Here is a 16,860-nt window from a genome sequence, read left to right on the forward strand (position 1 = left end):
GAATAGATTTTATCTCCTTTAATATTATTATTATTATTATTATTATTATTATTATTATTATTATTATTATTATTATTATTATTATTATTATTATTATTATTATTATTTATAGGTGTTGTTTACCAAAACATTATTATGCATTCTATTTACTCTGCCAGTCAATATGTCTGACTCTGTCTGTACATCCGGGAGTCCAAAAAGGCTCCAGACCTACTTGTTGTACTATCATGAACTTAAGCCAGTATGATAAGCTAAATCCGAGCTAGAACCCTGTGCACAGGCGTTTGTTAATTAGCATACTGATATGCATTACGCTCGGGTTCATCAACCTGAATTAATTAATACGTAAATTTCACTTGCCTAACTAGGATCTGCTTTGGTTAAAAAAGATTTGTTCCAGAGCATGATACCGGTGCGATATCGAGCTTGATCATAGAAAGCTGACTCCAGGTCCCCAAGTCTAAACTTGAATAATTATTTCTGAAAGGTCAAAAAGTAATTTAAAGTAGTCTAACGTTCAGTGACGAAGCCAGATTTAAGTCCTTAGGGGGGGCAAAAGAGGGACAGATACATTGCGGCTATTTGCCATACCAAAAATGACATATTTATTCGTTTGACTTACTTTACATTACATTGTGTATTTCGTTGTCGTTTTCATATTAGACCTGCATGATTATAAATTAAACTTATTTCAAGTAAAATTTGTAACTAACAAATAAGTAAAGTCTGCACATGAAATATTTTTCAATGCAACTTTTGAAGCCTAAACATAAATTGAATTACTTTCGCGTATGCTACAAGTAACACATTCGTCTATGCTACGTATACATCGATACAGGGTGAGTCAAACTAAGTGTTACAAGCCAATACCTCGCGAACTATACATCAAATAAGAAAAATATGAAAAGGCAACGTACAATACAGAGGGACCTAAAAAATGAGTCAAACACGAGGTTCCTCCCATCCCTCATTTTGGGGGAAGGAGGTATACGTGAAATTTTCAAATGGGAACATTGGTCGAGTGATACCTCGTTCGAAAGAGCTTGAAAAATTGAACAATTTTTGTAGGAAACAATTTTTGATACGGGGCACCGTTTTCAAGATGGTCCTGTATCAGATAAAATTTCCAGTACTTATAAATCAGAAATGGTTGAGTACAAATAGATAAAACAAGAAATGAAAAAGGAAAACGTCATAGGCAACGTGGAATGATGTTGTCGCGGTGTCCCCAGGACCCCCATCATGGGGCCTCGGCACCAACTTGAAAATTTCAAATGGGAATATAGGTTGAGTGATACCTTCCCCAGAAGCATAGACAACTTGCAAACCGCTTGAATTGCAAGTTGGCCAAGCTTGCATCCAGCTTGTTTGGAAACGTGCAAGCATGCCGCAAGCTGCATTGCAATAACGAAGTTACACGGGGGCGACTTTGCATTCAGTGTTCCATTCAAGCTTGACACAAGCGTATTACAAGTCAATGCAAGTCAATATCCAATGAAAAACCAGTGATACTATGACGCTCTGCGAAGGGTCTAAAGCATCGCTTGCAAGTACAGCAAAAGGTAGATTGTATGAAAGCATGCGTTTCAACTGCAAGCGTAGAAAGCCAAAAGCCAAGCACGCGCCAACTGGCCGAAAGCTTTCTTGCTACTAGGGTTGTTTGATAGATCGTTGAGAACCAAACAACTTAGTACAGAATTTTGTTTTGATTTCGGGCAAGCCTGTTTCAAGATAGCCACCGAAAATGATTCCCCATTCAGATACAAAGCGCAGTGTTCAAACTGAGTGTCACAAGCCAATATCCTGCGAACTATGCACCAAATAAGAAATATGTTTAGAGTCAATGTACAATACAGACAGCCCTAAAAAATGGGTGAAACACGAGGTCCTAATTTTGTACTAAGCTGTTTGGTATTTCACGATCTATCAAAGAAGGTATTACTCGCCCTATGTTGCCATTTGAAAATTCCACGTACACCTCTTTCTCCAAAATGGGGGGGGGCGGGGGAGCCTCGTGTTTAGCGCATATTTTAGGCCATCTGTATTGCACATTACTCTTAACACTTTTCTTATTTGATGCATAGTTCGCGGAATATTGCCGTGTAACACTCAATAGAACACTGCGCTTTGTATCTGAATGTGGAACCATTTTCGGCGGTCGTTTTGAAACAGGCTTGTCCGAAATCAAAACAAATTTTATACTAAACTATTTGGCTTTCTACGATCTATCAAGCAAGGTATCACTCAACCTATATTCCCATTTGAAATTTTCAATTTGGTCCCAGGGCCACATGATGGGGGCCATAGGGACACCGCGACAATACCATTTCATGTTGTCTATGGCTTTTTCCTTTTTCATTTTTTGTTTCACCGTTTTCTACTCTGCCGTTTCTGATTTATAAGTGCTGGAAATTTGATCTGATACAGGTCTATTTTTGGAGGCCATCTTGAAAACGGTGTCCCATATCAAAAATTGTTTCCTACAAAAATTGTTCAATTTTCCAAGCTCTTTCGAACGAGGTATCGCTCGACCTATGTTCCCATTTGAAAATTTTACGTGCATCCGTCTCCCCCCAAAATGGGAGGCGTGGAAAACCTCGTGTTTGACTCATTTTTAAGGCCCCTCTGAATTGTACATCGACACTTAATATTTATCTTATTTGATGTATGGTTCGCGAGATATTGGCTTGTAGCACTTATTTGACACACCCTGTATATCTATCTATCTATCTATCTATCTATCTATCTATCTATCTATCTATCTATATATATATATATATATATATATATATATATATATATATATATATATATATATATATATATATATATATATATATATAAAATTTACGAGGGTCTGCTGAAAATGTCGTAGTTCAATCCAGAAGGAGAGTAGGTACTAGGTAGAAAGATCAAACTGTAGTTTATAAAACATATCTCTGTATGTACAAATACAAATTTTCATATCAATAACGGATTTCTTATTGCTTTCTTAGGCCTCTCAAGTAATTATGTGTGCCCAAATAGCGAATTTCACGAACATCCAGGTCCTAACTGTTATAACATTTTTGTTCCACGAAGAAAAGACACCGAAGTAAATTAATTAGGAAATCAGTGAAACACCACGGGACTCTCTTCCGTTATATACAGTGTTGAAGAAGTGAGTGGCTTAGTTTAAACGTGACGATTTCTGAACAAATTATGCTTTACATCCAGGATGACTAAAAGCAGTGACTCTTCCCGAAATCATGGATGCAATTTGTAACATTATTGTTGAAAATTGCAGCATTTCAGCCAGTGGTGGATATACCCTTGACCGGGGGCCCTAGGCCACCCCAATTTTTGATTGACAAAAATTATTTAAGCTATTATTAATATACTTTTTAAAGTGTAGAGTAAACTCACGATATACTTATTATTATAGTCTGAGGTCTGGCTGCACCCTCCTTTCCCAGTTTTTACCTTCTCAGCAAAACTTGTGTCAGAGATTCTGGACATTTCTTTGGAACGCGTCGGTAGCATAATTCAGAATGGTTTGGGTATGCACAAGTTCTCGGCATAATGGGCTCCCAAAAAATGTCAGGAGAATAAAAGAGTGACGGCATTAAGATTAGTCTTCTTCCAATTTGACCGTGATGCTGATCAATTTCGCTCACGAGTAGTAACCATGGACGAAATGTGATTGTACCACTATGATCCTGAAACGAAACAACAGTCTATGAAGTAGTAGCATTCATTTCTCCCTAGCCCAAGAAGTTCAAGACACAGAAGTAGGTTGAGAAACAGTTTGCAACATTCTTCTGGGATAAAATGAAATGAATGAAGAAAGTGGGAGGAAACGGGAGAACCCCGAGAAAACCCACGCACACGGTGTTTGTCCACCACAAAGTTCACTTGACGGGGGCGCTCTTTTGGGATAAGTATGGAGTCGTACTCATAGACTACCTCCACAACGGTTAGATATTTAATCCAGAATCTCTACATTACTCACAAAACTGAAAGAGAAATTCAAAGTTCAACGCCGCGGAAAATGAAAAGAAAGGAATTCTGTTCCTTCAGGAGAATATACCTGGCCATCAAGCTCCTGCGAACACAACTGACATCGCATAATCTAGGATTTCAATGTCTAGATCATCATCCTTCTTTCCCAGATTTAGCTCAATCTAACTATTATGTGTAGCCTACTTATTTCCCAAACTTAAATAACACTTGAAAGGACGCCATTTTAGATCTGATAAGGAAAGTGCTAAGAATAGTGATGCGAGGAAGTCTCCGGATTTTTAAACTCTTCTGCAAAAACTGGAGCACTGTATCACATTCTACGCGCACTCCTGGGTTGGGTTACGAATTTTCAGCAGCGCCTCGTACATTTCTAGTCAATATAGTAGACGTCACGTCAGTACTTTGAAACAAAATAAGTAATGGAGCACTAGTACAAATTACTAACTAAAGATCAACACTCTGACAATACATTTTATTCGGAACTAAATAATCTATTTAATTCCATAAATTTATTACTATTATTATCGTTTGCGGAAAAGAGAAAACACAACTCTTTTTTTATCCCCTTCAAAAAATTAAGCCCTGGTAGTCGCAAACTATGCTCATCCTCTGAATATTGAAAGCCGAGAATAATGTTTCAAAAAAAAGAAGTATAGAACCTTTAAATAAAACAAAATATGAAACTGAAAACTTCAAACCTGGATAAATACAAACAAGTTATGTAATTGATTTTACCTTTCTTTTGTTTCCAATCGAAGTTGATCAAATGAGAGAAAACAAGTCGACCAAATGTAGTATTGTTCGCTAGGCACAATAATTAAAAATTATAAGAAAAACTATAACTAACATTTACCGGAAAAAGCGCTAAATTAGAAAACAGAAATATGCGTGCATACCTAGACGTTCAAAGAAGAAAGCTTGAGGACTAATCTGCCACATAGTAAATGCATAGATAGTACGATTTGACAATGAGATTGGTTATGATACTGATATAAAATACTATATGTAGAATGTTTTATGATTGTTGGAGTCTGGGGAGCAGTCTGGGTGGCAGTCAGGGGGCAGAAGTAGCTATTAGGGGGCGCTCGCCCCCCTCTGGGGTCGTCACTGCTAACGTTGGAGAAAGCTGTGCGAAAATGACTAACCAACTTATGCTAGGGGGCCAGTAAAAGGAAGAATTCTATCTAACGGAGCCAGCATGCGGTGTAGCGGGATGTGCATCCATATGGAATAGGTGTGTTAGCGATAGTAGATGTGCCCGTAAGGTAATAATTACCTTTATAATTTACCTTGGAATATAACTGTCACCACACCTTTCTCTTGATATTCTTGTTAAATAAAATAATATATTCTTTCCATAAGTTTTACAAATTATTGTTGTACTGAAATAAGACGGCACCGAGAAGCCTCAAGTGACAGGAATCGCTGAGCACTGCAAATGATTGTTATCAAGAACTGGGGAGAGAATGTGGGAAAACTGGCCGGAATTCAATGAGTACCTGAAACAGCCTATCGGAACAATGATAGTCCGACGAGAGTTGCATAACATAAACATTCGCGGTTAGGCTGCAATTTCTAAACTGCTTATCACTACCAAAAACGAGACAAAAATTGTACCAAGAACACGTATGGTGGACCACCAATGATTACAAATTCAAAATATGTTCCTGTGCGTCTCTCTCTCTCTCTTTCTTTTTTTTTTTTTTTTTAAACTTACCGTATTATCAATAACAAGTAGATGGCAGAACTCCAAACAAGCTTCTTGCTTTGAGCTGTCCTCTTTTTACCATGAAATATATTGACGGCGCAATGAAGCTGTGGGTCCTCAATTTGCTGCTCTAACGTTCACAGAACGCATTACTGTCAGTGACTATGTCGACATTTCATGTGATCATGTACATTTCATATGACCATGGTTCAGATGTTGCTTTCGGCAAGTGACGCAGTATTTCAAGATGACATTGCGTCCATTCATACCTTTAAAATTGTTGAGGTGTGGTTCCATGACCATTGGGATAAAATATCTTCCCTAGGGCGCCGAATCCTCAGATCTCAATTATGGTTACTTCTGGATATCATAATCCGAAGCAGATATCTTCTTCCATGCTCGCTGACGCAAATCAGTTTTTCACTGTATGAGAAATGAGTATAATATTGAAAATTCTACTGGAAACCACTTATGAATCAGAGTTGTTCTGCAGTTTAAGGGTGATCCCAGGTGGTATTAATAAGCTGAGTTTAATTTGCTTACGGTGTTTCCATTATTTTGATAACCATCTGTATGTTCTAAGAATTAGTCATGTACCCACATACTAGGTAAGAGATGCACAATCAAGCGACGACGAGACTTCTTAAATAGTAGACATCTTCAAAGCAAGACTAGCATTAAAAAAAAAATAAAATAATAACTCTGGATATGAATATAATTATTATATTGTTTTCTTCCTTGTAGCTAATTTTGAGTATTGTCTGTGAATAGACCCATTTTTGTTTCAGTTGAATATTGCTTGTTAGTAGACAAGTCACTACTTAAGAAAGTCTTTCCTTTGTTTCTGGCCCATTAATTGTCTTTTTATTACAGTGATCTAAAAGATATTTCATTTTCTGCTGCTCTGATTGGGGGAGAACATTTTCCCTTAAAAGCTTCCTTGATGTCTCTTCCAGCAGAGTTAATATTCCTGGAAGAATTAGAGCAATTATGAAAAGGAAAAAAGCTTGTCTGACACCAGTTAAAAGAACACTTAAAACAAAACAACTCAGAATGATGTTTGTTGAATTTTCCAGTACATTTTCCTATTTTTTCCTCGTTAAAAAACTGCAAAGACTTGGAGAAACTTGTAAAATATAATACTAAAAGTTTATGGTACCTCAAGATATTGCAGTTCAACTTTTCTTCAAATAAATTCCGCACGGACACACACAAATATTTAGTTAATAATTATACTCACGGTAACATGACAATGATGGTATTCACTTCTGATGCATGGGGTCTGTGCTTCAATTCCAGACCTCGGGAGGTTGTGGTGAATAAATTGCGTCCGTAGGTCTTCTCGGGGTTCGGTCAATTGCTGTCACGTTCTCATTGACCAATCCTTTGATAAGCATTCTCCGTCTAACAAATGGCATAAACTGAAAGACAATTTAAAACTAAAAATAATCGAAAACGGACAAAAAAAAAGTTACAATCTCTCAACTTGCAATAAACATACGATGCAGATTGATTATACGGATACACAGATGTCTTAGTTTACAGAAGACATTTGTAATATTTTCATAAAGTGGAGCGCAAATAACAAATATATGATGCGTTTTTAGCTGTGAGATGCGTGTGTACGTGAAAATACATTAATGAAAGTCGACCCTTGTATTCGTACTAGCCTATAAGGTAAGTAGGGACGGATGGATAATTTCTAATATTTACAGAATAAATTACTAATACAGTAGAGCGTCGATTATCCGAACGTCGGTCAACCGAACGACCGCTTAACCGAACTGTGTACTCGCTCGCACCTGTTACTCTCCCACCCTACCGTCCATCATCCCCCTCACTCCCAAACCAAGTTTCCCACAGTAGTCGCCGCACTGAGCCACCATTGCTTCTAATGGGGCCTTCATAAGGCGCTGCTGACCGGCCAAGCCGCCAGTCGCTGTGTTTCAACAATCAGCACACTTCTGTCGGTCTGTCAACAATCAGCCTACTAAAGTTGCCTTTGTACGTTACTTTGTAATACTTAAAGAGATGCCTGTTTTTATGAATAAATTTACTGTACAGTGCTTCTTTTTGGCAAATAAACATGTACAGTTCGATTATCCGAACAAACCAGTTTTCCGAACACCCATGTCCCCCAATTACTTCGGATAATCGACGCTCTACTGTAATATTGAAAGAGACCAGTATTTGAATAATCGAAGTTGTTACGTCCAACACGGATTTGTACGTAGAAAAACAGAAATTGAAATGTAACATGTTGCACACACATTCTTCTTTAGGTAGTCATTGAGTACAGTGTACAGAGTTAAGGAAAGTGATTCAGGGTATACGAAGGTGAAGAGTTAAGAAGCGGAACCATTGAAGTGTTGGTGAGGTTCTTAACAAATTTCTGAAGTTGTTACAAATCATCAGCACGAAAGAGTAGTAAGATTTTTTTTTTTTTTTTTTTTTTTTTTTTTTAGGTTTGTAAGTGAATGTGTAAATGAAGCGACCAATCGCATATCTTTGTATTTTGAAAGTAGTGCTTCTCCACAATCCTCATTTACGCATATACACACCATCGCCGACGCGTTTGCTCCCTATAGACTCACCCCCTCGCTATCCCATGCTACGCTCCTGCTCTGAATCGGTTAGATAGCATTCGTGTTTTTCAGTGGCTACCTAGCATAGGTTGCTTGTTGAGTTTTTGCACAAGACCTCTGAAAATGAATCTGCGCCGGGGAATGCAAGTGCACATCTCAAAATGGTTGCTGAAGGTGTAAAAAGTGAATACAGAAAGAAATATATATTTCATGAATTTATGTATGGATCCGTATAATCAATCTGCACGAAAAATACCTTCTTAGGACTAATGACTACATATTTTCATGTAATAAAAATAATAATATCTTTAGAGCTTTATGACGAAGAAACAAATATACTTTATTTTATTTTTTAAACTTCCACATTATAACAAAAGAAACACTGATCAAAGCTTCAACACATACACTGTATTTTAAACTATAAAATGTAACGGTTTCGGATATCTAACATATCCTTCCTCAGACACTATAGAACATAAATGAAAATACAGACATATACAGTATATCTGTCTATATTCTTCACATTATGCTATGCATAACTTTATGAGGTCTTATAGGATGGCAGTGTTGGGTAAGTTACTTGTAAAAATGTAACGCGTTACAAGTTACTTTACTTTCTCTTAAAATATAACTCGTTAGTAACGCGTTACTTGCCCCCAAAAAGTAACTGTTACTTTACTTCGAAAGTAACGCGTTACTAACGCGTTACTTTTAGGTCCGAAACTTTAAAGTTGTGAAAAAAAAATTATGACTTCAATTTTCCGTACTACTATTACTACCGCTATTATTATTATTATTATTATTATTATTATTATTATTATTATTATTATTATTATTATTGCACGTTCTGAATCGCTTTATGTAAATGCAAGGACAAATTTTTACTTGATATATGAACATTTTCATATAATGTAACATTGATAAAATGCCATACTGCGTTACTCGCATGGATGGACACGAGCGAGTTTTCTTTGACACTCGATTCGACTAGAAACAGACATCTTTGAGTTCGACCCGAGATTTGAGTTCGATTCGAAAAATTTCCTCCAACTCGACTCCAATTGGGATCGAGTTTCGAGTCGACTCGAGCCAAATCCGGTATGTAGTTTCGAGTATATTCTTTAAGTATATTACATAGACAGTATAATTATTGTCAATGACACTACTACTACTATAACTTATATTTTATTATTATTATTATTATTATTATTATTATTATTATTATAACACTATATAAAAAGAAAGATAGGCGGTTTGTATTTGAATACTATAAAACTAGTTGATTGCCAACCTCGGTAGTCGTGCAGTCTAGGACTCAAGGACATTGTTCACTAGCTTCTGAATTTGGGTTGAGGGTCTAGGTTGAGTATCCGGGCTCGAGCCAAACTGTTAAAAGTTATAGGGCACTGGCCAAATATCTTCAAAACTGCTCGGCCCGGGTTTAGAATTGTCAACGACTCGAGCAGCTCAGCTCACAGCTCATTCACTATCGACCCGAACCGAGAAGTGAGCCGAGCCAACAGCTCACCCAACCGACTCGGCTAGAGTCCTCGGCTCAGTTGAGTCGAACCGAGCAAATGGCTCATCCCTACCAAGCCAGCTCGAGCCGATGGTTCACCCCAAGTGAGCCTGCTCGAGCCATCTTCTCAGTTGAGCCGAGCCGAGCTGATCTTGTTATAAAAAATCTCTTGTGGTCTCGCTATCGAGACGAGACGAAATGCGAGCCGTGTCCCCTCTCGTGAGCAACACTAAAAGTATTCCATATTACTGTTTAGCTTACATTTCTCATGGCTTTCGTTTTCCAGTGTAATCAGGCCATGATTTCAAGACGACTTAAAACGAACGAGCCATTTATCAAACTCGACTGGACTCGAAACTCGACGCGAAAAACTGAATCGGCTCGGAACTTGACTCGAGGATATTAGCTTTGACTTGACTCGAAACTCGACTTGAATTCGAGTCGAGTCGAGTTTTAGCTTGACTCGTGCTCATCCCTATACGTTAGAAAAAACGGTTGCTTATTATTATTCTGTTAAACTAATTATATAATAATAACAATGTTGTTATGTAAAATTAAAAATAAAGAATGTAGAGAAACATTACACTACTCTATAATCAACGGGACTATAGGATAAGCAAACTGATCTGAAAGAACTGCAATATTACATACCATCAGCAAACTATTTTCTAATAATAAAGTAGGCCTGCTCATCAGAACACAGTTTATTCATATTAACACTTACTGTAAATCGTTAATTATGGCACCCTAGTTGTTGATAAATATTTTCCGCCGCAGCACTTCAGACACTTTACTTTTAAATTCTGTCCACCATCATCCTCAGCTTTTAAGAAGAAGTATCTTTCAAATGTTCGAACGGTAAAATAATTTCGTTCTCCATCTTTATAAAAACAACACCAATCAAAGTAAAATAGACTACCGGTATCATTGCACTCTTAGTTCACTCACTGAATGTATTGATTTGGAGCTGTCAAAATCTACGACAAAATCTTCCAGGTACTTGCAATCAGTACACGTGATTTCCCTAAGGCTGTCCTCATCTTCAAAAAACAGCAAGTTGCACTACGAACTTATCTGTTTCTCTGTGTGTCTGTGACTGTCGGTCACTGACATACGTAGCTCATGCTCGATTGTTTCATTCTGAGAAATTCACTTACAGGAAAGAAACATTTGTTTCCGAAAAAAATATATACACATATTGTAGTTACTCATCCGAAATGTAACGCGAAAAAAGTAACGCAAACTAGGTACGTTACTTAAAAATTTGTAACGCGTTACCGTTACAGTTACTTCGGAAAAAATGTAACGCGTTATACAACGAGATACTTTGTATAAATTGATAATTACTTGTATTTTTGGGCAGAAAGTGCTTCTACATAAGCACTATACCAGATATAATGTTAATTTAAAAATAACAAAAGAAGAATGTTTTCAAAATATATAAGATATAGACATTATTGTATAATTAGTTGCTATGTAGTTGTTTATAGATACCTAACAAACATGTACGATTGCAAGACAGTCTATGTGCATATTCGTTCAAAGAGAATCAACGAATAAAATTGTTTAATACGTATCATCGTTTTGTAATTTCAGTATAAAAGGTGAGAATACTAGTAAATGTAATCACGGAAGATATTTTAAGGTGTGAATAATTACTACCACTAAAAATTTACTTATATTATTAGCCGAACCAGGGTTAACGATTACCTTTGGTGAGTCGTTGTAAAAATTTTGGTTTACCTCACCCGGGATTCTTGTAAATTCATATCCCGAAGTAAAGTAAGGATGAATTTACTTCTGTAATAAGGTTAATGACTACGAACTTGACAAGACTTAGAAGTGGTAGAATAATCACAAGAAAAATGAACGGTGAGGCAATGGAGAAAGAAACCAGTGATAGTGATAACGGTGAACAAAGTGCAGCACCAGGAATGACATTAGAAGACCGAGTCTTACTAGTCTTACAGCGGCAAAAACAAAGCCGAAAAGATGATATGGAAGCCATGAAGCAGGAATTAAAGCAGACGATAGGGCAGAAGTCCGAGGAATCCAACAGACAATATGAAGAATTAAAGCAGACGATGGAGCAGAAGTCCGAGGAATCCAGCAGACGATTGGAGCAGAAGTCAGAAGAGACGAAACAATTTATTATCCAGGCGATGAATGAAATCACCTCGCAGTTTGATGAAAAGTTAAAAAGAATATCTGAGGATTGCCAGGATAATCACAACCATCTAATCCAAGAAGTCAGTGGTGTAAAAAGGGATTTGGAAGTAATAGAATCTTCTGTACGTCAACAAAAGATTCAGGTCACGGATAACTCCAACCAGATACGTGCGAATACTCAGTTGATAGCTACCTTACAAGAGGAAATTAGGACACTACAGATCAAGGACAACACATACCACAACAACATGGTTAATGATCGTGTGGAATTCCCTTGTTCACAAGAGATGACCTCGCCTTCACCCGTATCTGATGAGGACATTATTTTGGAAGAAATTCATCCGAGGAGTACAGATGGGCGGAAAAGAGATGGTGCAACTACACATCACGCCATAGGTAGGAATTGTCACTCAACAAGAACACGGAATGATAAAAGGAAGGTAAAGTTAAGCGTAAAGATGAGTGAAATACGTGCTATGAGTAAGTTCAGTGGTAAATGTAATGAGAATGCTACTTCTTTCCTAGAAAAATTTCAGGACGAGTGCAATATAATGTGTATAGATAGATCACAATATATGAAACTAATCCCTCATTTATTACTCCCACCATGTTCTTTATGGTTTAAAGCAGTACGAGATCACGTTAGTACGTATGAGAAGTTCAAAGCAGCGCTAATCGCAAATTACGAAAATGACTTTTTGCTTGCAAATAGAGATGCCACGATTAGAAACCAACATTTCAATCCTCGTTTGCACAAATCTGTTGTCGAGTTTGTTGTAAATACATACAACGAATTAAAAGTCGTAAATCCATTGCAATCGGAATCTAGAATCATAGCATCAATTCGAAATTTGCTACCGTTTAAGTTACAACAGATCATGTTTTCTACACAGTGTATGAGTTTTAATCACTTATTAATGCTTGTTCAATGTTATGAAACTCAATACCATGCTCTGAATCAACAAGCAGGAGTAGGTAAAAGTAAAAATAATTCAGATCATTTTGTACCTGTTCGGAATCTAAATATCCGTAGTGTGAACGATACGGAATACAACCTAAACCGAGTAAATTCAAGCAATCAGAACGAGCAAAATAGGCAAAGCTATGTAGGGAATCCGCCTAACCTAATTAGTCGTGGCAATCCTTATGTAAGACCATATACCCAAAATAGGTTCAAAAATAGACGAAATACATGGCGAAATTCCAGGAATACAGTAAACTACGTGGATAGACGTAATCGGGGGTCAAGAGATGGCACTTCGCATCAAAATCCAGATATTGATGCAATTCCTGTACAGAACAGTAATACGGGACATAATCATGATTGTGCTGTACAATGTACTTTATTGGAACCATACACGAGTATGAATTTAAACTAATTGCAGCTGATGTGGTAGGGGTTAAACCCATATCAGCTATAGATTCTCATGAACATTTATCTTCAAATTTATGTGATAATGTCAAACTCACGTCAGCTATTGATTCTTATGAACATTTATCTTCCAACTTACATGTTCATGTTAATGATGAAAACGACCTTTTACATGACGTATCTGTAAATAATTATTCGGAAATAGCAGTTAATAGATGTCAGTACCAATTTATGCCTGTAGTAAATCGTTGTTGGTCCAAAGATGATACTGTCAATGATGGTTTTGATGTTGAAGAAAATTTTGTATTTTTAAAATCATACAGTACAGCTAAAATACCTGTCAAAATCAATGGGTTAAGCACAGAAGCTTTACTTGACACAGGAGCAAACGCCTCTTTATTATCATATTCGTTATGGAAAGCAATTACTAGTAATTATTCGAATCCTAAGTTACAAAAGGCTGAGAATCTTATTATAGTTGATTTTACCGGTAAACATAAAAAGAGAGTGGCTGGAATTACTCGTGTGACAATAGCTATTCAAGATTTTGAAATATCAATCCCTATTCTAGTAATAAAGGAACTGAATGAAAAATTAATTATGGGTTTAGATTTATTATCTCAATTGCGTGTCATGCTCGATTTTAGAAACCAAACGTTGACTATACCTGGCCTACCTCAGGAAATCGCTCAGAAACTGCTTCCAAAATCTGATGATATTGCTTGTCAATATAATAATGTTCTTAATGTATTGAATAATGTTTCTGTAAGTTCAGAAAGTGGTAAATTAAATGATCAACTAACGAAAGACACACCAAATTTGATGGATTCAAAAGACGATGTATTGTTTTCTGAGTGTGTTAAGTCACTTGAAAGTAGTCTTGATTTTACAGATAATACAGTAAAAGCTCACTTTAAGGATATCCTATATAAACATAAAAATGTCTTTTCAGAACGTCCTGGACGTTGTAAGGATTTTGTTTATTCTTTTAAGGTTAAAACAGACAAACCCATTGTGACCAAGCCCTATATAATTCCATATCGATACAGGGAAAATGTACGTCAGCAAATTACCGATATGTTAAGAGATGGGATCATTAGGCCTTCACGAAGCATTCACCTTAATCCATTACATGTAGTTCCTAAGAAAAATGGTTCTCTACGTGTGGTTTTAGATTTGAGACGCACGAATTGTCATATTGATCTGGAACAAGTGAGGTATCCTCCAGTGGAAGAAATACTAGCCTCTTTACAAGGGAATGTAATCTTCGGAAATTTAGATCTAGTAATGGCATATAATCAGGTCGAACTGCATGAAGATTCGAAACCGTACACAGCATTTAGTTTTGAAGGTCACTTATATGAATACAACCGCGTAGTCTTTGGGCTTATCAATGGTAGTGCGGCGTTAGCATCCTGCTTAAATAAAGTCTTGGGTCAAGACTTACGCAGCAACGTGATAACCTACGCTGATGACATCTTGATCATGGGAAAAAATCCGCATGAATATTTGAAGTACTTAGATATAGTTTTAGACAGATTGGAAAGTTCGGGCCTTACTATCAACCTACAGAAATCAAAATTTCTGCAGAATTCTATAGAATTTCTTGGATACCAAATTGATGCCTCTGGTTTACAATTCAGTCAATCTAAAGTACAAGCCATAGAAGATCTGCCTGCCCCATTAAATGTGAAACAGACACGGCAAGTATTAGGGCTCTTCAATTGGTTTCGCAAGCCCATCCCGCGATTTGCTGAGATAGCCCAGCCTTTATTTATGATTATAAAGAAAGGAGTACCATGGCAATGGGGTCCGATTCAAGAACACAGTTTTAATAAGTTGAAGGAATGCGTGAAGCGAAACATCTATTTGAATCACCCTCGATATGACGTTCCTTTCTATGTTCAGTGTGACGGTTCTCAACTTGGAATCTCTGCAGTACTCTGGCAACCTAATCCAACCATTCAGGAACCGGCCGTTATTTATTGCGCTAGCCGTACTTTAAAGAAAGCTGAGAAAGGATACACCACGACAGAAATCGAACTTTTGGCTGTACGTTTTGCGATACAAAAATTTGCTCCATATCTCAGCGGATGCCATTTCATAGTACTTACCGACCATAATTCATTGCGATACCTAAACTGCATACAGGGATATAATAACAGACTACTTCGTTGGTCGTTAGAGCTTCAAGCTTATGATTTTGAAGTACAACACATTAAAGGGGTAGATAATGGACCCGTAGATACCTTATCACGTCTGTTTCCTGGAGAAGAACAACATATCTTGTCCATCAACGAATTTAAGGTCTTACAGGATGAAATAGCTACCATTTCAATGGAAGATCTACGAGAACATCAAATGAATTATCATGAATATAAACAAATCATGGAACATTTGTCTTCATGCAGTGAGGGATGTAATTGTCCCAAACATTGGAATTCCAGATTTAAATTATCCAACGGAATTCTACTTATTAAAGATTTTAAATTCAAATCTAGAAACAAAATTTGCATTCCACCTACGCTGACAACACGCATATTAAAGGCCTATCATGACGATTTCGGTCATTTTGGTTATGTAAAGGTATGTGCCTTGATTAATAAATCCTTTTATTGGAGTTGAATGAGAGCTCAAATCAAAAATCATATCAAGGACTGTATTGAGTGCATGCGAATTAAACATAACTACCAGGCTGTACAAAAACCTATGCTCTCAATAACGCCAGAGAGACCACATTCGTTTCTGTCTATCGATCTATATGGACCTTTACCAAGAGCAGCTACTGGAGAAACTTATCTACTTACAACCATGGATATCTTTTCACGTTATGTAGTAGCTTATCCTCTGCGTAGAGCAACTTCCGCTGCTATCATAAATAAAATCTTGAACGTATATATTCCACATTGTGGCCCTATCGAACACATATTATGTGATAATGGTTCACAGTTCAAAAGTGATGTGTTTATCAAAGCTATGAACAAGGCTAACATTAAAATTCATTTTGTAACTCCGTACCATCCTAGTAGCTCTATTGTAGAAAATGTGCATCGCAATTTTGGTATGTTGTTTCGACACTTTTGTAAAGATAAACATGCCGAATGGATCAAGCATGTCAGCCAAATCACGTACCTTTTGAATCATTCTATATCAGACACTTTAGGCGTGTCTCCTGCTAATGTACATAACGGTTCTGATTTGATTTTCCCTGTGGAACGACATTTTAATGTCAAGTTAGAAGATTCAACAATCGTAGATTCTTCCAATTTAGTGAATATGGTAAAAATCCGAAGACATAACAAATTTTTGAAACGTAATTCTCGAGTAGAGTCTTTGCAAGAAGGAAAATATCGGATCAAGGTCAATGACTTAGTTTTTGTTAAACAACATCCACAAAGTAATGTGTTGATAAAGATTTACAAATTTTGTGACATTTTCTCAGGTTTTTATTTATGTTTTAAGGAAACCCTAAAGTTTTTGAATTGTTGAACGCTAAAACGGGTAC

The 16,860-nt window shown here is 36.8% G+C and overlaps 1 long non-coding RNA gene across 2 annotated transcripts in view; it reads right to left on the reverse strand.

Moving 5' to 3' along the window:
- The window catches only part of LOC145674946 (uncharacterized), a 181,326-nt gene that overhangs the window by 65,365 nt on the left and 99,101 nt on the right, over nt 1–16,860 (reverse strand). For both annotated transcript variants that reach the window (XR_014129085.1, XR_014129084.1), the window contains exon 2: nt 6,951–7,131. This is a non-coding gene — a long non-coding RNA (uncharacterized LOC145674946). The remainder of the gene's footprint in view (nt 1–6,950; nt 7,132–16,860) is intronic.

This window comes from Thermobia domestica, chromosome 18 (assembly GCF_964235325.1).
Source record: "Thermobia domestica chromosome 18, izTheDome1.hap1.1, whole genome shotgun sequence".
NCBI lineage: Eukaryota > Metazoa > Arthropoda > Insecta > Zygentoma > Lepismatidae > Thermobia > Thermobia domestica.